The sequence below is a fragment of the Heloderma suspectum genome, chromosome 2 (genome assembly GCF_057233095.1).
Source record: "Heloderma suspectum isolate Gila_16-S chromosome 2, 16-S_ref, whole genome shotgun sequence".
Taxonomy (NCBI): domain Eukaryota; kingdom Metazoa; phylum Chordata; class Lepidosauria; order Squamata; family Helodermatidae; genus Heloderma; species Heloderma suspectum.
This window is the reverse complement of record NC_139459.1, coordinates 289081055-289103165: the sequence shown is the minus strand read 5'-3', so window position 1 is coordinate 289103165 and position 22111 is coordinate 289081055. Positions and strand designations below refer to the sequence as shown.

General features: G+C 42.5%; 1 long non-coding RNA gene across 1 annotated transcript; it reads left to right on the top strand.

Annotated features, from left to right (window-relative positions):
- Nucleotides 1-168: 168 nt before the first annotated feature.
- On the top strand, nt 169-17635 carry LOC146354803 (uncharacterized). The gene is made up of 3 exons (XR_014788510.1): nt 169-241; nt 11898-12122; nt 16476-17635. It is a non-coding gene; the product is annotated as an uncharacterized LOC146354803 (long non-coding RNA).
- The last annotated feature ends 4476 nt before the right edge of the window (nt 17636-22111 follow it).

The following is a 22111-nucleotide window of genomic DNA, read 5'->3' as shown; positions in this document are numbered from 1 at the left end:
TCTTTAGTGCGGGCAACGGCTTCAACCGCCATTTTTCCCACAGCCGCGAGGGTTTGCCTATACAGGCTATAGCCAACGCCATCTTTATTCTTGGCAGGAAAGGGCGTGGGAAGAAGGGGTTTCGCGATAGTCGATATGTAAAAACCTGGCTGAGCATGCGCAAAAGGCACGGAAAGGCGTTTATGCGAGGGCGATAAGGAAGCGAGAAAACCCGCTGAGTTCGCTTACGCGTCGGAATGCAGTTCGGTTTGCCCCCTTAATTAACTGTAATAATGGCGTTCTGTTCTTATTCTTACCCTATGATCTAGGCTCCTGGGATACTACATCGGACCCTGAATAAGATTACCAGCGGTTTAATATGAGTATTGTAGCTAAGGCTGCACTCCTATATCTGGGAGATAGTCTCATTAAGCTCAATGGGATTTACTTTTGAATCGGCGTGCACAGGCTGCACTGTAATACATTAATTTTATATATTATTTAAATCTATAGGCTGCCTGCCCCCTTCGTAGAAGCCCAGACCACATAAGAATAAATTAAAAACAAAATATAAAACAACCCTAACTCCTGAGAGCCCATTCAAAGCACAAGAACTTAAAGAGTATTTATGGGCGCATGAAGCTGCGTTATACAGAGTCAGATAAGTGGTCCATCGAGAGCAGCATTGTCCACTCAGGGAGCAGTTCTGTGAGGCTGTAGACAGCTATTTCCCAGCTCCGCTCCCTGATGCCTGCTGTATACAACACATACAGCAGAGTGAAATTCTGGAATACTGAGATAATACAGTGGGCTGTACAGTTCAGACTGCAAGTACCATTTTTGTATGCTGTTCTAAGTAAATACTCCCTGATGTTTTAAAAAAAACTAGCACTTTGGGAGAGATGCTCTGTTATAAGTATTTATTAATATCATAAGATATTTATTGTTTTTATATTGGTTCTCATATTGTATGTGTTTTGGGAATCCTGGAATCTCAAGTGGTATAGACACAGCTTAAATAAATATTCTAGCCAACTCTGTACTAGTTTTCTTTTTGCAGGGTGATTTTTTTCCATAGGGAAAAAAATCCAACGTGATTTCCTCACCTGCAGTCTGAACTGGTACAGTCCATTTAAGGGAGGTATAGTATGGGTGGTAGAGCCCCTGCTGTGCATGCAGAAGGGCCCAGGTTCAATCCATGACATCACCTAGTAGAGCCAGGAAAGATTTATTTCCTTAAAAAAAATCTGCTGCCAGTCAGTGTATGTAGACAATACTGAGCTAGATGGACCAGTGGTTTGACTCCCTTCCTACATTCCTATTCTGCCACCTCATTTTGTTGATTCTTCAGCTAAATGGAAATGCCAAGGACTAAACCTGAGCCTTTAAGCAAAACATGTGCTACATCACTGAGCTATTTTTGTTGTTACTATAAATATTTTTTAGCCTGCTCTTCAGCCAAAAAGATTCCCAGAGGGGCTTACAGATCAATAAAATCCCACACAGTTTCTGCCCTCAGGCTTACAATCTACAGTTATAGCCCTATAATATAACTATACTGGGTACAAGGTAAACAATGGAGGAAGTAGTCTATTGGGTATATTTTATTTATTTGATTTATTAGCCGCCCATCTGGCTGGCTACCTAGCCACTCTAGGCAGCATACAATACTAATAAAAAATTTGCATAATAAACTGAACAAAAAAAATAACAAAACAAGACTGCTCTAAAAAGCCCTAACCTACCCCATATGCCCACCTGAACAGCCAGGTTTTTAAAGCCCGGCAGAAGTTCATCAAAGAGGGGGCATGGCGGAGGTCACTAGGGAGGGAATTCCACAGAGTGGGGGCCACCACAGAAAAGGCCCTCTCCCTAGTCCTCACCAGCCTAGCTGTCCTGGCTGATGGGACAGCCAGAAGGCCTTCTGATGCCTATCTCGTTGAGCCGCATCCCTGGTGATGTTGGAGGCGCTCCTTAAGACAGACTGGGCCGGAACCATATAGGGTTTTAAATGTCAATGCCAACACCTTGAATTGGGCCCAGAAAAAAACTGGTAACCAGTGCAATGGTATAAGGGTCAAAATCCAAACAAATGTGCTCAGAACTCAGGCAGGAACTACAATTAAACTTCTGGTCTAATTTGAAAAAAAGTATGTTCGAAAATAACTGTGCTTGAAAACAAGTTTGTTTTTAGTTGCCTTTGAAATGTAAAAAGCCCAAACAAATGCTGTGATCCTGTGATTTTAAACAGTGAAAACATGAAGGAGGCAGCCATTGTAGCGATGAAAACCAAAGAATGAAGGTGATAGCAGTATTAGTACATATACCCAAGATTATGGGGAAGAGTGAAGAAATCCACTCGTTGTTGTTATTAGGGTCGGCCCTCCCATTAGGCAGAGTGAAGCAATCGCCTCAGGCAGCAGATGCTGGGCATTCATAGCAAGGTGTTGAAGATTGCTGTGAGCCATGCAACCTGCCCTGCACCCCCTAAGCTAGCCTGCTGCCTTCAGGTGTGGTGGAGGATGCTGTCCCATTGCCAGTACTGAAGAATGATACAACTGCCAGTCTAGTCGGCTTTTATACATGGAGTGGAAGGAGGTGCCATCTTGTCCTTTGCCTCAGGCAGAAAAATGTCTTGGTCTGGCCCTTCTTCAGCTCCATGTGTTTCTCCATCATTTGGTGACATTTTCTGGTTTCAAGGAAGCATGCAATGAGGGTGCTGCTGACATGGCAAAGTTTAGATTCTGTGGGTAAATATGGGGTGATGATGCAAAGGGAAACCATCTCTGAGTTCCCCATGCCTTTTAGTGATGATACATGCCAGGTAGTTCACAAGCCACAGCCTCTGGTGGTGGTAGATTATCATTTGCACCACTGTTCTCGTCTTCCACCCAACGGTGTGAAAAAAGGGGTATAATTATTATAATGAGTGAGGGGAACGGGTTTACCATCAAAAATCCATAATTAGTAATGACCTGTGAAGAAACTGAAATAAACAGCAAGATCTCAAGCACAGCAGGATCTCTTTTGTAGGATGAATGTGGAAACTCAAGTAGGACTATATACAAGGCAGCATTTCCAGCCTTGACTGCTTGTCCATAAAACTTTGGCAGTGGGGGCGAGCAACTGATACAAATGTGAAAACTACCTCCCCACATACACACACAATCCATTGGAACTGTAACAGGAGTGATGGGGGCACCGTGTATTGCGCTGATGCTGTGCAGATTAGGTTTACAGCAGCAGCCCCACATGACACAGCAGCTGTCCTACATGAGGCAGCAGCAAGGTGTTGGAGGAGAGACCTATGTGCCACATGGCCTGCTTTGCACCCCCTAAGTTAGCTTACAGGCTTCAGCTGCAGTAGAGGATGATGCCTCATGTGCTGAAGACAGATTTCCCTGCCAGTCCGGTCGAATTTTGTACATTTGTTTTTGCCTCAGGCAGCAAAATGCCTTGGACCAGCCCTGATGATGACAATGATTTTATTATTATTTATACAGTTGATCAAATAAATCATTTGCAAAGAAATATGCCTATTCACTATTGTAGAAATCTACGGAGCTATTAAAAAGTATACCCTTAATTTGCAACTAATATCTGCGCAGTGAACTGGCTGGGAAATGCTGGGATTTGTAGGACTTTTTTCTGACTAAACATGCATAGGATTGTGCCCTTAGCAGCATTTTAATTGTGCAAACTACAACAGTCCCTATTTAGGAAAACTGGTTCAAGGTCTACTGTATGAAGGGAGTCCTCCATATGCAAGAATCAGTTAATTCAAACCCTTAATTGAAATCATTTGGCTTTAATTCAGGCTGTTGATGTAGTGATATTCCTACCAGATTCTTCAGCAGTATATTTGAATTTCATCTAAATAGCTATGCAGCTAAACCTGTTCAAGCATGGACCTTGGGCTAAAATATTACTACAGTTTTCCAGACGCAAGTTAAAAGTGTTTTATTCTGAAGTAACATGCTACCCAACTATTGCCCTTTTCCTAAAGCTACACATCCTAGAATTGCTTTGACTCATTTCCTGGAATGAAAAAGAATGTAATGTTGAAACAGTTCAGAACAGTTCAAATACAAGTCATGCTTTGAGACTTGTAGCAGCCTGATTTGGGTGTTGATTTAGTAAATTATGTGCAGTTTGCACACATATGAAAATAGTTTGAAGTATATTATGTCCTGGAATTTATATTTGTCAAATGAGAGCTTTGTTTAAAGACTTAGTTTATTATTTTATTAAACTGCTTTATTAAAAATCCACAATTGGGCAACACCTTTATTAGGACCAAACAAAATACCACAAAAGGTTGTGCAAGCTTTTGAGTTCTGCAGAAGACTTCATCAGTCTAGATGGTACAAAGAGCAGGGTGACAGGGGAGGGAAAACAAAAAAGTACAATGATCAGGCCATATGTTGTGGCCATGAAGTCTGCAGCTTAGAAGTCTGCAGTCTCAAAATGGAGATTGTAAACTGAGGGTACAATTCTGTGCATGTTTAGACAGAAAAAAGCCCTACAACTCCCAGCATCCTACACCCAGCATGGCTGACTGAGGAATGCTGGGACTTTTTTCTGTCTAAACATGCATAGAATTGTGCCCTGAGTGAATTAGTCACTGCTAGGTGCTACAGGTATCAGATTATAACTAGCAATGCATTAGGAGGGCTCCTGACCTGAAAGGTGGCCTAGAAATATTTTAAATAAAGAAATAATTCTGGAACAGAGACACAATGGATGTTCTCCATTTCTGGAAAACATAAAAGCCGACTGTAACTCAGATTTGTCTTTTGCGTTGGGTGTAACACACAGCTTCCTGGGTGGGCAGAGAGCAGAAGTAAAGAGAAACATGACAGTCTTTATGTTCGCAAAGCTGGTGATTTGTTTTAGGTGGTACACTGGGTAAAAAACTCGATTGAAACCAAACTGAGTGTAAGCTGCTGACTTCATGGCCGGAACAACTGGTCTGCCCTTTGTACCTTTTTTGCCTTCCCTCCCTCTACCCTGCTCTTTGCACCATCAAGCCCGATGAGCTCTAGAGAACGCAAAAGCTTGCACACCCTTTTGTAGCATTTTGGTTAGTTTTAATAAAGGTATTGGCCAACTGTGGATTTTGGATTTCTTATGGAGCACCATGGCTATCTTTGGTATTTATGTGTGTTTTATTAAAAGTATTCATTGAGAAATAGTATTTAAAACAGTGGTTCTGTGATGGTGAATATGCCGTATAGGTTACAATCCTATACACACCCTTACCTATGAGTAAGTCTCATCAAACTGAATTGGTCTTAAGTCTGAATAGAAATGTATAGGATTGCACTGTCAGTCAATGAGGATAATCTATCAGCACAGCACACTTGCAGCCTTCATCACCATTCATTTTAATGGGGGTTGAGTGGATTTACAGAACTAAAAAAAGAAAGAAAACATTAGTATAAACTGTGAGTAGTACCCAATACTGCCACTGCACTCCCACTAGTTTTGTTGCATAAGTGGGACCCAACAGAAAGCTAGCAGTTCAAAAAGCAACCCTAGAAACAAGTGGAAAGGTTTGTTTCTGGATTGGGACAGATTAGTAGAGTTGCCTTCTGCAAACTCCACTGACCTGCTCCATTCTAGAAACTAGTGTTTCCCCTCATTTTGGGTTGCATTTAGAACTACTAGCTCCCCATTGCGTAAGCGATGGGTCCTGCTGGCATGTGGGCAGACTTGGATACTGTCCATTATATACTTTCTAATAGTGAAATTATTGCATCAAGAAATTATGTGATATCCACCATGCCCTGAGGCAGCCTTTCCCAACCAATTATACGGTATGAAGACATAAAGTGCAATCCTGTACATGTCTACTCATATAGGATTGCAGCCTTAAAGTCTTCCCAGCAGGAATGCTGGGAGTCATAGTCCAAAATATCTGGAGGGCACCAGGTTGGGGACTTTAAGGCTGCAATCTTATATGAGTAGACATCTATTAAATTGCGCTTCATATGTTCATATCATATAACCAGCCAGAGCCAACAGTACCACCTGCTTGGCATGGGAATTAGCAATATTGTTTGATGCTTTAGAAGTTTACAATGGCACAGTCTTTAACTGTGAGTTGGCTGGATTCCAAAACACCTTCATGACACAACTCTTTTAAGAAGTGGTTTGAACATTGTAGCCATAAGTTAGTTCATCACTGTATTTAAAGTATTTCTATCAACCAAAAAGGCTTACATATAATCAGTAATGCAAGAGAATCCCTGCCTGCAGGCTTACAACTTAAAAAAGTCATGGCACACAAGGAATGAGAAAGGAAGAGGGTGGGGGGAATGCAAGGCTGGTAGAATGGCCTGGTTTCCCTCTCTCATCCCTCTCAATCCGGCCTGCTGTAATGGCTGCTGGTGATGACAGTTGAGGGAGGAGGAGTCTTCATGGAGGTGTTTTCAGCAGGGTTGGTAGAATGGTCCTGCTTCCCCCTCTCTTTAAGTTCATGATTTAAATATTAAATTTGAGGAAACAGCAGCATAAGAAAGAAAGCAGAGCGTATGGGATTTTTTTTTAATTGGCAAAGAGAGGTGCAAGCCTGAAAAGGATATGTATTTAATTTCTTTTTTGTAATGGTTTCAAAGTAGCCTATGTATTATTTCTTCATTTTTCAGTTGAAGGGGCAGAATTTAATACAGTGAATAGTGCTTGTGCCACAAACCAAATCTGGATGTTTTTGGCATCACATCAGTGAGTTATATGTTTCGATTTTTTAAAGAGCTGATTGTTTCTAAAGCATGCTGGATCTTCGGGCTGTATTTCAGAATGGTGTAATAAAACCTGCAATCAACTGATGTAATGTGCCTCTTTGCGATTCAGACCGAAAAGGAGCTGCTCCAAAAGGTTAAAGAATTCACACTTCAGGTTGCATGGCTGCTGAAAGGGATGCAGCATCTTTAGATATGAGATTTCTTGAGTAATAAAGTTGGATATTATGAATTAAGGGTGCAACCCTATGCATGTTTAGACAGAAAAAAGTCCTATGACTCCCAGTATTCCCCAGCCAGCCATGCTGTCTAAGCTGTCTAAACATACATAGTATGGTGCCTTTAGGCTCCAAACTGAAATGCATCTATATGAACCTAATTCTGCTGATGACTGAAATTTGCATGCCGCATTGAATGCTCTAAGATTTGAGGACAAGTCTCTAATATTCCCCGTAGTCTCTGGGCACAAGAGGCCGTCAGCTGAGCAGGACCAGCACAACTCTTCGAAATGTTGGCCCAGATTGTCAGAGTTGTATTCCATGAGCCCCCAATGTTGTTCCCCATAAACCAAACCATCCCCAGCAGTAGTGCCTGCTACTTCCCCCTTCCCCAAGCAGTAGAAAGTAGAAAGCAGCCTTACAGGGTCTCTTTTCTTTGAGAAGAGAGCCTTATGGCATTCTTGTACTAGCATCTATCTTTTGTGGCATATACAGGTAGAGTACGTGGGAATGAAGCTGGCACACAGTCCTGCAGCACTAGCCTTAAAACAGACCAGTCTCCAAAAACACCAGCAGCATTTTTGCAGCTCCCACAAGGGAGGAACCAAGTACACCCTGGGATTAGTCCCACACTGCCTGTTTACATTCACTGTTTGGAGAAGGGTGATAACAACAGGCTTGAGGGCATTACCATGTTGCATATGGCTGGCTGGGGGGTGCTGGGAGGTATCGTCCAACGCATGCATCGGGAGGGCTGTTCTGATTGACGAACTACGATGCAATGCCAGCCTGTGAGGTTAGACGTGTTGCAATCTGGCTTCCACATATTTGTCCTAAGGTTCAGTCAAACTGACATCTAGAAACCTTCCCTTATTCCTAGTCATTGTGAATAAAGGTTCAGTGGGAGCTCTGATTAGCCAGCCAAAGTAGAAAAGCAGGGTAAATCTGCTGCTGAGGATTTTCCTGAAAAGACAGCATGTATGTATGTATGTACGTACACACGCACACAAGTAAGAACAGCCTACCCCCATTCTAACCATGTATTTACTCGCTTTTGCCTAAGAGCAACAGGCCTGGCAGGAGCCCCTCCTCTTATTAGAAATGATCCAGCAAAGATATGTTACACTTCCTCTGCTGCCTCTTGTACTGGCAGGGCAGAGATCTGGAGCCTATATGAATTGCACATGTTACATGTGCTCTCATAATTTGGTCTGCTTTCAGTAATATGTAAAATTGTCCAGCAGTTGAGGTTGATGTGGCAGAAGGACAGACCTAGAGATACGGTAGTCCTTCATCTTACAAATTGTTGCTGTGAATCAGAAAGATTCTTTAAAACAAACAGAGAGAGAGAGAAAGAGAGAGAGAAAGAAAGATAGATGCTTGAACTTTGGGATTTGAGCAACATGCACAGAAAACTTCATATATCTTTGGCATTAAATTACCAAATCTCTTCTAAATCCTTTTATGTGTACGGTTTCTGTAGTGGAGGCTAGTGGACACACAATAATGCTTCTTGCAGAGGAATATACCTTAAATTGCACAAAGGAGAGTAAACATTAAGAACCTTCCCAGGGTCAATAATCCAGCTCAAGGTCCTTAGCTTTCTTAGGTAGGTACTATTACTTGTAAGCCTTAAGATAGTTAAAGAACTCTCTGATAAACAGGAATCTTCCGTTCAGATAATCAGAAACTGGGAAACAAGATACTATTGAGTCTCTAATCCACGTATTTGAAAGAATTTCATATGCATTTAACTACAACAATAAAGTACCTCAGGCAGATTCAAGGTTTGCAACACATAGCTCAAGTCTACAAAATGCATTATTTGTTATCAGAGGAACTGTAGAATATGACTAAGTGTTTTTCTAATCAATCTGATAATTGAAACGTCCTTGTCCTTGTAATAAAGGATGGTGAAATGCTTATCAGCGATGATATTTTACTTTACCCTGTTGGCTTCTTAAGTTCCATATGTGGAAAGAATTAAAACACTGACATATAAAAAGACCTTGGGAAAATAAGAAGAGCTGTGCTGGATCAGACCAAGATCCATCTAGACCAGCATTCTGTTTACACAGTAGCCAACCAGCTGCCCACAGGAGCTGGACATGAGTGGTATAGCACCCTCCCACTGATGTTCCCCAGCAACTGGTGTAGATAGGCATACTGCCTCTGATACTGGAGGTAGCATATAGCCATCAGGACTAGTAGCCATAGATAGCCTTCTCCATGAATTTGTCTAATCCCTTTTAAAGTAATCCAAATTGGTGGCCATCACTACATCTTATGGTAGTGAATTCTGTGGTTTTAACTATGCGCTGTGTGAAGAAGTACTGCCTTTATCTGTCCTGAATCTGCCACCAATCAGCTTCATGGCATGACCCTGGATTTTAGTATTATGAGAGAGGGAGAAAAATTTCTTCCTATCCACATTCTCCACACCATGCATAATTTTGTACACCGCTATCGTGTCTCCCCTCACTCACCTTTCTCTAAGCTAAACAGTCTGAGAAGTTATCTTCCTCATAGGGGAGTTGCTCCAGCCCCTTGATCATTTTAATTGCCCCTTTCTGCACTTTTCCCAGCTCTACATATCCTTTTTTAGGTGTGGTGACCAGAACTGTAGTCACACCATAGATTTGTGTAAGAAGAATATGATTTTGGCAGTTTTATTTTTGATTCCTAATTATACCTGACATGAAATTTGCCTTTTTTATAGTAGCCGCACACTGGGTTGACATTTTTATCAAGCTGTCCACCACAATGCCAGTGACTTTCTTGGTCAGTCATTGCTAGCTCAGATCCCATCAGCATATGTGTGAAGTTGGGATTTTTTGCCCAAACATACATTACTTTACAATTGCTTACATTGAACCACATTTGCCATTTTGATGCCCATTCTCCCAACTTGGAAAGATCCTTCTGGAGCTCTTCGCAGTCCCTTTTTGCTTTAACCACCCTAAATTATTTGGTGTCATCAGCAAACTTAGCCACCTCACTCCTAATTCCAGATCATTTTTCTGTAAGTTGAGAAGCATACAGATCCCTGTGGAACCCCACTGTTTACATCCCTCATTGGGAGAATTTACCATGTCCGCTTTCTCTTCTTTAACCAGTTACTGAACCATACAAGGACCTCTCTTCTTATTCCATGACTGCTAAGTTTGCTCAGGAGTCTTTGGTCAGGAATTTAACAAAGCCTTTTGGAAGCTCAAGTAAACAGTGTCTACCAGATCACCTCTGCCCACATATTTATTGACACCCTCAAGGTACTCTAAAAGATTAGTGAGACATGTTGATTCTTAGGGCTTGTCCTCCTATATGTTTACTCATTTTATCTTTAATAACACTTTCAACCAACTTACCTGGAAGAGACGTTAAACTAACTGGCATGTATTTTCCTGGACCCCTTTTTTAAAATTGGTGTTACATTGGCCATCTTTCAGTCCTCTGGTCTGTACCAGGTACTAAGAACTGATCTTAGGGACATGTTACATATTTTTATTAGAAGATCAGCAATTTCACATTTGAGTTTTTTTTAAGAACTCTAGGCTTCACACTGAGCTCTTATTGAGATTGCTCCTTCATGGAAGTTTGTGGGTTCTTTACATGACACCGTGATCATCCAAGGCGTCTCATGCACTAAATGCCCTTTGTTCCATTTTTAAATAGATCATAGATAATGAACTAACAAATTACCCTGTTGTGTTCCGCTTCAGTTTCCTCCGTGAAAAGGGGAAAAGTAGCAACAAGAAGAGCAAGATCAATTAAAGATAATGGAAGACTCAGCTATGGGTGGGGGGAGGAGGGTGGAAGGGGAGGGGGAGGGGGAAAAGGAAGCGGGTGAAAAAGGGAGTTATAGTGATCCTGCATTTAAAACAAAAACAGAAAGCCCCGTTTTAAATGCAGGATTTTAGGCTGATGTAGAGATGCCCAAAGATGGATACCATCTGGGTTCTCCACTCCACCCCACATTTAGGGCAAGAAAGAATGAGGCATTTAAAAACTCCAATTGGATTGACATTTTCAACAGTGAAAGTCAACATGCTCTGCTGAGCATTTCTAGAAGAAAATGAAAGACTTTACTCACCTTACCCATTGTGATTCTCCTCTTCATTGCAGCTCCCTCCCTTGCCAAATAACTACCATTCTTCCCTCATTGACACTCTGGCTCAAGCCCAAGCTACATATGATGGCAGCAAAGCCATATCTTCAATCATGGGTCTTCCCCAATCACATCTAAAGAAGCGGTGGAGGTGCAGTTGAATACTGCCCCCTCCTGCTGTTTTTCTCTGTGCAGGCTTTCTGCCCCCCCCCCTGACACTTTTCTCTCAGCCAGGTTCATCTCTGGTATTGGAGCCTATTTGGGGGTGAGGGTGGGTTGAGGACTTCAGGAGATGAATTGTGGCAGAAAGTGGATGTGGGGGGGTTTCAGCATCCCCCAAACACATTTGTTTAGTGGCTTAAATCACACTGTCACACCACACCTTTGCCTCGGTCATGATTGGGGCAGGCCTACATTTGAGAACACAAGTCTGCCATGTTACATGTTATATGGGCCTCAGGGACCCTGCTCTCTCTTTCCCTCTTCAAACATTTTACTTCCTCCTCAAACCACAGTCCTCTTCTCCCTTCCCACTGTACAATTTGAAAATTGGAATGGTCTGGTGTGAATTTATCCTGGTTCTATGCATCATCTCCTCCCCACACTGTTTTTTACTTTAAATGGAGAATTTCACAATATGGTTAAAAATGCAATCCTTTGGGATTTCCTTTACTTCTTGACACTTGGAGATATTGTCATCTGCTACTTATCTTCATGTATTTCAACCCAAACGTCTTTGGAAGTGCTTTCTTATTTCCTGTTGGTGTCTTGCATGCTTGTCTTTGGCCAAATCATTTTCTTCTGCACTCTCTCAGTAATTCTAATAGTTTCTTTTCTCACGTTTATGTCCAGGCATGCCAACAGACAGGTACAGCTGTATCCAGGCCTGGAGCTTGAGGGGATTCTAGCAGCACACAATTTGATTGTCAGGTGCCACTTCTGGCATGGCAGATGCCAAGCGCAAACTGCATATGCACCCCAGAATCCTCTGCAGTGTCATAGACAATATGGCATATAGAGGATGCTAAGATGTAGTTTGTGTTTGTACAGAAAGTTGACCAACTGGCCAGAACAAAAGTAAGTATACAAGCACTTTATAAATAGGGAGGCATGAGTAGTAGCTGAGAATTGCACTTGGTGCTGTTTTACCTTGCCCACTGGAAAAGGCAAGTCCATTGTGAGAGTCAGGGTGGAAGTAAATGTTACATGTACATTAATGCATGTAACGAAACACCGATGCTCACTTTTCTTAAGGAACCACTTCAGGAGCGGGTTAAATTGGAGCAGAGAAGTAGCATGAAGGGGGAGTGCTTAATCCTTTCCCAAATCACCACTTTCCCACTGGAACCCCTCCACCCCAAGCCACTTTTCCTCCCTCAGGGTTCCAGACACCTGTTACCCTTGCAAATATGCATCTGGAACTCCGGCAGGAGAAAGTGCTTAACCTTTTACCTTTCCATCACTTTTCGGGTTAAATGTCCCTTCTCCCAAGCTGATTTTCCTTCTGCATGTTATGATGTGCATTTATCCCTGCAATGTCTAGAAGTCCAGGGGAAGAAGGCTTAACCCTTTTCCTGCTTGCTGCTTTTCCTCTGAAGCTCCCTTGTTAACCCAGTCCCCCTGCGGAGTTCCAGGTATATGTTTGTGGTTTAAAACATACCTGCAATGTCAAATGAGGATATTGAGTTATGGGGCAGTGATTGGGTGGGGAGGGGGCTGTTCAGATAAAAGGTGCAAGCAGGAAAAGAATTAAGCACATACACACAAAAACATACAGTTAGGGCCAGAAATATTGGAACAAGGATAACTGTTTCGGCAGTTGGCCTCTGTACACCACCACATTGAAGTTGAAAGGAAACACACCCGGATGGGAGCGAAGTCAGGACTTTCAGCTGTAATTCAAGGGGTTTGACAAAAGTGGGGCACTAACCATTCAGGAAGTACAGCCAGTGGCATACACACACACCCATCGTTGGTGGCTCATAAGTAACGGAACAAACCAACGTCATTCCAAACTTAAGGATCGCCTTTAATACCTGGATGAAAATCCTTTGCAGTCAATGACTGCCTGAAGTCTGGAACCCATGGACATGACCCAATGCTGAGTTTCTTCCCCTGAGATGCTTTGCCAGGCCTTGACTGCAGCTGCCTTCAGCTGCTGCTTGTTTGTGGGTCTTTCTGCCTGCAGTCTTCAGTAAGTGAAAAGCATGCTCTATTGGGTTGAGATCAGGTGACTGACTTGGCCATTGAAGAATATCCCACTTCTTTGCCTTGAGAAACTCTTGGGTAGCTTTTGCTGTATGGTTTGGGTCATTATCCATCTGCAATATGAAGTGGCGTCCTATCAGTTTGGCAGCATTCGGCTGAATCTGAGCAGAAAGTATAGCCCTATACACGTCAGAATTCATCCTGCTGCTTTTATCAGCAGTCAGGTCATTAATAAACACCAGTGACCCGGTTCCATTGGCAGCCATACATGCCCATGCCAGAACACTGCCTCCATCATGTTTGACAGATGATGTGGTATGCTTTGGATCATGAGCTGTTCCTTTCCTTCTCCATACTTTTCTCTTCCTATCATTCTGGTACAAGTTAATCTTGGTTTCATCGGTCGAAAGAATCTTATTCCAGAACTGGGCAGGCTTTTTTAGGTGTTTGCTGGCAAAGGCTAATCTGGCCTGTCTGTTCTTGAGCGTTACCAGTGGTTTGCACCGTGTTGTGAAGCCTCTGTATTTACATTCATAAAGCCGTCTCTTGACTGTAGATGTTGACAATGACATGCCTACCTCCTCAAGAGTGTTCTTGACCTAGCTACATGTTGTGAAAGGGTTCCTTTTCACCATGAGCAGAATTCTGCGGTCATCCACTTTAGTTATCTTCCATGGTCATCCAGGCCTGTTGCTGAGCTTGCCAGTTAATTCCTTCTTTTTCAGGATGTTCCAAACTGTTGTGTTGGCCACTCCCACTGTTTTTGCTATCTCTCTGATGGGTTTATTTTGTTTCCTCAGCCTAATGATGGCCTCCTTCACTCGCATTGGACCTCATGTTGGGAGTTCCAGTGAACAGCTACCAAATGCAAATGTAACACTCAGAACCACCTCCAGGCCTTTTATCTGCTTGATTGGTCATGGGGTACCCAGGAAACAGGCCACACCTGGCCATGCAGCTGCTTGTCAGCCATTTGTTCCATTACTTATGAGCCACCAACAATGGGGGTGTGTGCATGCCACTGGCTGTCCTTCCTGAATGGGTAGTGCCCCACTTTTGTCAGACCCCTTGAATTACAGCTGAAAGTCCTGACTTCGCTCCCATGTGGGTGTGTTTCCTTTCAACTTCAATGTGGTGGTGTACAGAGGCCAACTGTCAAAACAGTTATCCTTGTTCCAATATTTCTGGCCCTGACTGTACATATGCCACTTCTCACTCAAAAGCACCCCCTTTCAAACTACAAAAGCAGCTGTCACATTCCCACCTGAGATTCCACCTTTTTCCCAGCCCCTGCCCCAGAAACTGGGAACCAAACCCCTCAGGAACATCTGCTTTCACTTTGGGACAGCTGTACCCACTGTCCCACCAACTTTGCTGTTTTACCCTCTTCAGGTTCCAGAGAAACTCAATATACTCAATTAGTTCTTTCAAACCACTACAGGAGAAGTAACCAGGAAACAGATATAACAAAGGTAGTGTAAACATCAATCAATACGTGGGAATTTGGATTTTTAAGAACAAATGAAGATTTATTTAAAACATGAAAAGTTATAAGTTATTATTATTCATCAATGCTTGTTCCTAACTTCCCTGCCTACCCTACCCTCCTAAAATCCCACACACAAACCCCACTGCCTAGATGTTGCTTCTTCAGTCCCTAACCCTTATCTGACTCCTGTCACTTCATCCTTTATATAACCTCAGAATCTGCCCACACACTCAGGCCCCTCCCACCTTTCACTCACTGTCTGGCATACTATTAACCCTATCTTACCTGCGTTAAATTTAACAAAATAAAAACATTAACAAAATAAAAACATACGTAACAAAATAAGCATATGTTAAACAGCCATCACACATGTTTGTGTGTAGTATTTAATTCTGCCCTTTGGCTGCAATTCTATGCACACTTAAATGGGAGTAAATCCCATCGAGCTCAATAAGGCTTACTTCTGAGTAGGCCTGTTGCATTGTTAGAATCTTTTGATCTGTTCTACCAGGTCCAGAAAATCTGTCACCACAGCAGCCATATTTATGCTGACTTCCACATCTGGTTTTAATTTTTGTCACTTTTTATCCAGTTCATGATCCCAGTCTTGTCAATAGTTCCCCATGGTTTTAGGAATAAAATGTCTGCAGAGTTTAACATTGCAAGGTTGCTTAAAAAGTTATACAGCATGGTGCTCTCATATCAAACCTATGTCTGCTACTATCTTGCACCTGTTACTTGGACATGTCAATCTTACTCTCTGTATGCCCTCCAGTTCTAATATACTTCCAGTAGTACTAGACTAATACAGAGTACTAGCATACATTTAAGTGTCATAGTAAGTATATATAGTATTAAAATGAGTTAGATATATCTGACTCATATCCTTCCCTGACACTTTGAGGCCATTCATGTTTCCCTTTTCTCCCCACATTGAAATAACTACTGGATCATGTTATGTCACCCACTAACATCTCCTAGAGCAGCTCTTTGCTCCTTGCGTCTATGCTAAATGCTTTCCCAGGCTCTGGTAATCTCTCATTTGTTATAGTAACATCCTTCTTTCTGACCTTCCTTACTGCGACACCTCTGCAAAAATCATGTTTAAGTTTTACCTGCTTGTTATAATTACATCACACACGTTCCTTTCAGTTTTCAGCACTGGCTCTCTATCCTCATCAATATTAAACTTGTACTACTTTATATTTAAAGTTCTTTCTTACTCTAATTACTTACTCTCTCTAATCTCTTATTATCCTTTTTGTTCCTAATGTTTCAGACAAGCTCCTCTGCCTGAACCTCCTCTCCCACATTACTTTCCGTTATCCAGTTTGTACATGTTGACCACTCCCTTCATCTCCTTCTTGTCTATCTTGAGCAATTTCACTTTCAGAAAGAGATGCAGCACAGTCATCCTGAGACTATACCAATTTCAGAGTGCTAGTAGGATATTACATTATTAAATATCACCCATATAAAGAATCTTGATGCCCATAGAAAACCAGTAAGAGAGAGAAGGGTTTTTTTTAAATGCTACCCAGCCTTCTCCTTGACATGCATTCTAGTTTTCTATATGCAGAGGGTTGATTTGTTCACTTGTTTATTTTTAACACGGGGAAGATACCAATCTTGGATTGATTAGTGCGTTCTGGAATGGGGTTTGTGTGTGTATGCTGCTGTTACTATCTTTTTATGTATATAATTCTGATATGCAGTTGTTGTTGTTTATTCAGTCAGTTGCTTCCGACTCTTCGTGACGTCATGGACCAGCCCATGCCAGAGCTTCCTGTCAGCCGTCGCCACCCCCAGCTCCCCCAAAGTCGAGTCCGTCACCTCCAGTACTGATATGCAGTACACATAGAAATTACAGAGACAGCATGCAATATGCATTCGGGCCGTAATGTATCAGCAGCATTTTGAAATGCTTAAAATGATCGAAGAGCCATGATCTGCATTCTTAATCAAAATCTCTTCCAGCTTCCATTAAATGTAATTAGTTGTGGCTTGAGGGGACAGGGAAACTCAAAACGTGGTGGTGTCATGTCATGTCATTTATTCTATTTCTATACCACCCCATAGCTGAAGTTCTCTGGGCAGTTCAGAAAAACAAATTTGTGTTGATTCTAGATCCATGTCTAGAAATTAATTTAGCCAGAGAAAAGGCTTACAACTGGTAAGGCTGGGGAATGCTGGGAGTTGTAGGCCTTTTCTCTGTCTAAACATGCATAGGATTGCACCCTAAATGAAACAAGTCTCAAATGGGGCTCTTATAAGTAGTGGTAACAGTGATATAGGAGAGATTTTACATTTGCAAGTAGCTCTTGCTTTACCAAGTGTGTTGACAAATTAGATCCATGTCTAGAAATTAATTCAGTCTGCCAACAGCTGTTTGGCAGATTGCAGAAAATATGCCACACAGAGCCAAACCTTTCCATGTTTATGTGGGAGTAAATCCAACTGATCACTTGGGACTTACTCACAAGGAAGTACGATTAGGACTGCAGCCAATCAGCATGACTAGCAAACTGATGAAGTGGGAGAACTGAACTAGTTAACTGTCTTTACTTAAATATTATGGTAGGTGTTAAAAAAAAAAAAAACTTTTGAAAAAACAGATGTGAATTCTACCCAGTAAACTTTTCAGCACCAGGCAAAGACCTTTCTATTCTCCAAGGCATTCTCCTAGGTCTATATGTTATGGCCATATTATCAATTCCTGTGCTCTTGTTTTGTATTGTATTGTATTGTATTGTATTCTTTTAAAATATCTGTATTGTATTTTATATTAATCATTTGTATGGCATTTTAGTCTTTTAACTGTTCATAATCTGCCCAGACAACATTGGTTATTGGGCAGATTAAAATATAATAAATAAATCTATTATCCAGGAGTAGAACCAGCTGTTTCTTTGATGGAATGTGAAAGTGGGCATGAGAGAGGTGTCAGTACTTACAGCTACAGACCATTAATCTATCAAACATGTACAGATAATATTCTCTGAATGGAAGGAAATACTTTTCATGCTTTACCCAGATATAGTGTAAAATACCTCCACCTAGTGGCTGAAATAATCGTTCTGGCTGTCTATTTTAACATTTTTCACTTTCTCGTCACAATAATTTATTTACAGCATGCTGTTTAAAGACAATAGAGATGGGGCTGAATCAAAGCTTTGAAATAACCTGGGTTATGTTGACATTTAGACTATTTTCTGAGGTGGGACATCAGTATTATTAAAGCTAGGTTATGGAATTTTGAACATACAGGTTCTGACACTTGAAAATATCAAATATGAAAAATCTGCATTTTAAAAATTCTGCCCTAATTTTGTTTTAAACTCATACCCTTAGGGAGCAATCCTACTGGGATAGGCGGCTGCCTCTGAACTCAGAGTGGACGATCCCCTCCACGCTTCTCCTGCCCTGCATTGGATAGGCAGTCACCTCTGAGTGACTGTCACCAATGCAGCGCAGGAGAAGCCCGGAGGGGATCGTCCCCTCCACGCTTTAGCCGCCCCGCATTTGCGGCTAGACAGCCGATTTTGGCTGTCTAGCTGCAGGAAGGCGGAGCAGGGGAAATGGCTGCCGGACGACATATAGGATGTGTCATACCAGCATTTCTGCCTTCCCCACTCCGGAATGCCCCGGGAATGCCCTGTTTTCGCCGCTCCGCACACTTCTTCAGAGCGCAGGGCTGTTCCACGCTGCCTATGAGGCAGCCCGGGAGGGGGGGGAAGGTCAGTTCTCAGGGAACTGGCCTCAGATTGCAGGCTTCGACGTCGGTTCCCGGAAACCGATGTATCCTATGGCCGTCCAGCCGCTGACTAGCAGCCATAGGATTGCGCCCTTGGTGTTTTTGTGGACGTCACAGACTTAATGCTGTACAGCATTGTGCAAGCCACATGTCATGCTGTATATTACTTCCAGGATCAGAGGCAGTATACCTCTGAATACCATTTGCTGGCAAACGTGAGCAGGAGGGTGCTGTTGCATTCATGTCCTACTTGTGGGCTTCCCGTAAGCATGTATTTTGCCACTGTGGTAACAGAAAGCTGGACTAAATAGGCCGTTGGTCTGATCCAGCAAGGCTCTTCTTCTGTTCTTAGTTATTCAGATTCTGTGTCTCCAGGACAAATGATGTGTAACATACCTATCTTCATTTATTTCTTTAAAGCCATCGTATCCTGCTCTTAAGCCGGAAAAGCTCCTAGAGCAGCTTACAAATCAATTAAAAAAGGCAGCCCCTGTCTAAAAAGACATGACGCAAAAGGAAAAGGGGATGGACAGGAAAAGGAAAACAAGAAATTATTGTCTGGAATGTATTTGCTTTTACACTGCAAAATTATGGTGCTGTCCCTATCTGCTGCAGTGGCTGCAGTGTAAATTATATTGATTAGAAATGAAGTTCATTATGGCTGCAGGTCCTGCGTATGTTAGGGAGTGCTTTGTTCCATTTGAACTTCAGTGCCTTTAAGATCAGCTTTTTCACCCTTCTGATAGTACCAGCTTTGTGTGAGGTAAGAGCTAGAAAGGCAGGTAGCAAGCCATATTCTCAATAGTGGCCTTGAGGCTTCATTCCCAAGGGAGGCCCACCAGACCCCAAGTTTATAGACCTTTTGCTAACACTGTAAAATGTTTCTGTTTAGCCTTTTCAGCTTAACAGTTCCCTAGTTAGTTAATTTATTGGCATTCGCTATAAAAACCTGAAGGTGTTTGAATTTAATGGGGTTATTTCTGAATATTCTGATAATTAAATTGTAAGATGGCAAAGAGCTTTGGCTATTGGGCGGTATAGAAATTGAATCAGTGAATGAATGAATGAATGAATGAATGAATGAATGAATGAATGCCCTCCATGGTTTAAAGTAGGGATGCTTGAGGAATTAGATCCTTGTGAATTCCTTTATGACTAAGGGCACAATCCTATGCATGTTTAGACAGGAAAATGTTCTGCAATTCCAGCATTCCCCAGCCAGAACAAAGTCCTACAGCTCCCAGCATTCCCCAGCTAGCTGGCTGGGGGATGCTGGGAGTTGTAAGACCTTTTTCCATCTAAACATACATAGGATTGCATCCTAAGTGACTTGATCCATACCTCCCAGACTAGTGTGCAGATCAGAATTTAGCTATTCGCTGGAATTCGCACTTCTCCAAATGTTACAACAGAGTTCTTGGCAGTTTAAGGGCACAATCCTATGATTTCCATGCCTGAAGCTCATAAGCCTCCAAAGTCTACCTTCTGCCCATCCCTGGTGTAAGTAATACTGAGTTGGATGGACCAATGCTCTGACTTGGTATAAAGCAGCTCCCTTGTTCCTATAAAGCTGTGTTTGAGAATGAGAGGAGGAAGGGCCAGCATAGTCAGGATCCGGAGCCACATTAGGGGTCCCTTCTGCTATCTCTGCTAGCACAATCTATTGGATGTCTTAAATAAGAACATCCCACCTGGAGTTAATAATGAGCTCCAGATGCCATCCTTTTTGCATTTCCCCAGTTACATGAGAAGATATGAGCCCTACCAACCAAGTAGCAAATTACAGCACCACACCACAGGTTTGATCCAGGATCTGCCTTCTGCAAGAGGAGTAGACTTTCCTTAAGAGGAAGGGCTCTGCTTGCAGAAGATCCCTCTGCCTGATTTTTGGCATTCTCCCTCTGCACCACACCATGGCTCACCCCACTCAGCAAGGTCTCCTGACTGTCTGTATAGTATTTTCAAGGGAATGGAGGGACTGCCATGGGAAGGAGGAGGCAGGGAAGTCCACTTAGAATCATAGAATAGTAGGGTTGGAAGAGGCCTATAAGACCATCCAACCCCCAGCTCAATGCAGGAATCCGAATCAAAGCATCCCTGACAGATGGTTGTCCAGCCTCATCTTGAACGCCTCCAGTGTGGGAGAGCCCACAACCTCCCTAGGGAATTGGTTCCATTGTCGTATTGCTCTAACAGTCAGGATGTTTTTCCTGATGTTCAGCAGGAATCTGGCTTCCTGTAACTTGGGCCCGTTATTCCGTGTCCTGCACTCTGGGATGATGGAGAAGAGATCCTGGCTTTCTTCTCTGTGACAACCTTTCAAGGACTTGAAGAGCACTATCATATCTCCCCTCAGTCTTCTCTTCTCAAGGCTAAACATGCCCACTTCTTTCAGTCTCTCCTCATAGGGCTTTGTTTCCAGTCCCCTGATCATCTTTGTTGCCCTCCTCTGAACCCTCTCCAGTTTGTCTGCATCCTTCTTACAGTGTGGCACCCAGAACTGGACACAGTACTCCAGATAATGCCTAACCAGTGCTGAAAAGAGGGGATCTAGTACTTCACGTGATTTGGAAGTTATACGTCTATTAATGCAGCCCCAAATAGCATTTGCCTTTTTTGCAGCCACATCACATTGTTGGCTCATATTCAGCTTGTGATCGACAACAATTCCAAGATCCTTCTCGCTTGTAGTATTGTTGAGCCAAGTATCCCCCATCTTGTAACTGTCCATTTAGTTTCTTTTTCCTAGGTGCAGAACTTGGCATTTATCCCTATTAAATTTCATTCTGTTGTTTTCTGCCCAGCGCTCCAGGCTATCAAGATCACTTTGAATTTTTTTTCTGTCATCCAGGGTATTAGCTATCCCGCCCAATTTTGTGTCATCTGCAAATTTTATCAGCATTCTCTGCACCTCCTCCTCCAAGTCCTTAATACAAATGTTGAAGAGCACTGGGCCCAGGACCGAGCCCTGCAGTACCCCGCTCATTACCTCTCCCCAGTTTGAGAAGATCCCATTGATAAGCACTCTTTGAGTCCGATCCTGTAGCCAACTGTGGATCCACCTGATAGTTGTTTCATCTAGCCCACTTTGAGCTAGTTTGCTCATCAGGATATCATGGGGCACTTTGTCAACAGCTTTGCTGAAGTCAAGGTATATCATGTCCACAGCATTCCCACAGTCCACAAGGGAGATTACCTGAACAAAAAATGAGATCAGATTAGTCTGGCAGGATTTGTTCTTGACAAATCCATGTTGGCTTTGAGTAATCACTGCATTGTTTTCAAGGTGCTTACAGATGGATTACTTTATCATCTGCTCCGGAATTTTCCCAGGGATTGATAACAGACTGACTGGTCTGTAGTTCCCAGGTTCCTCCTTTTTGCCCTTTTTGAAGGTAGGGACAACATTAGCCCTCCTCTAATCATCTGGCACTTCACCCATCCTCCATGAATTTTCTAAGATAATAGACAGTGGTTCTGAGAGTTCTTCTGCCAGTTCCTTTATTACACTAGGATGCAGTTCATCTGGCCCTGGAGATCTGAACTCATTCAAAGTAATGAGGTGTTCCTTGACCATATGCCTATCGATCTCAAGCTGCAATCCTGCCCCTTCAG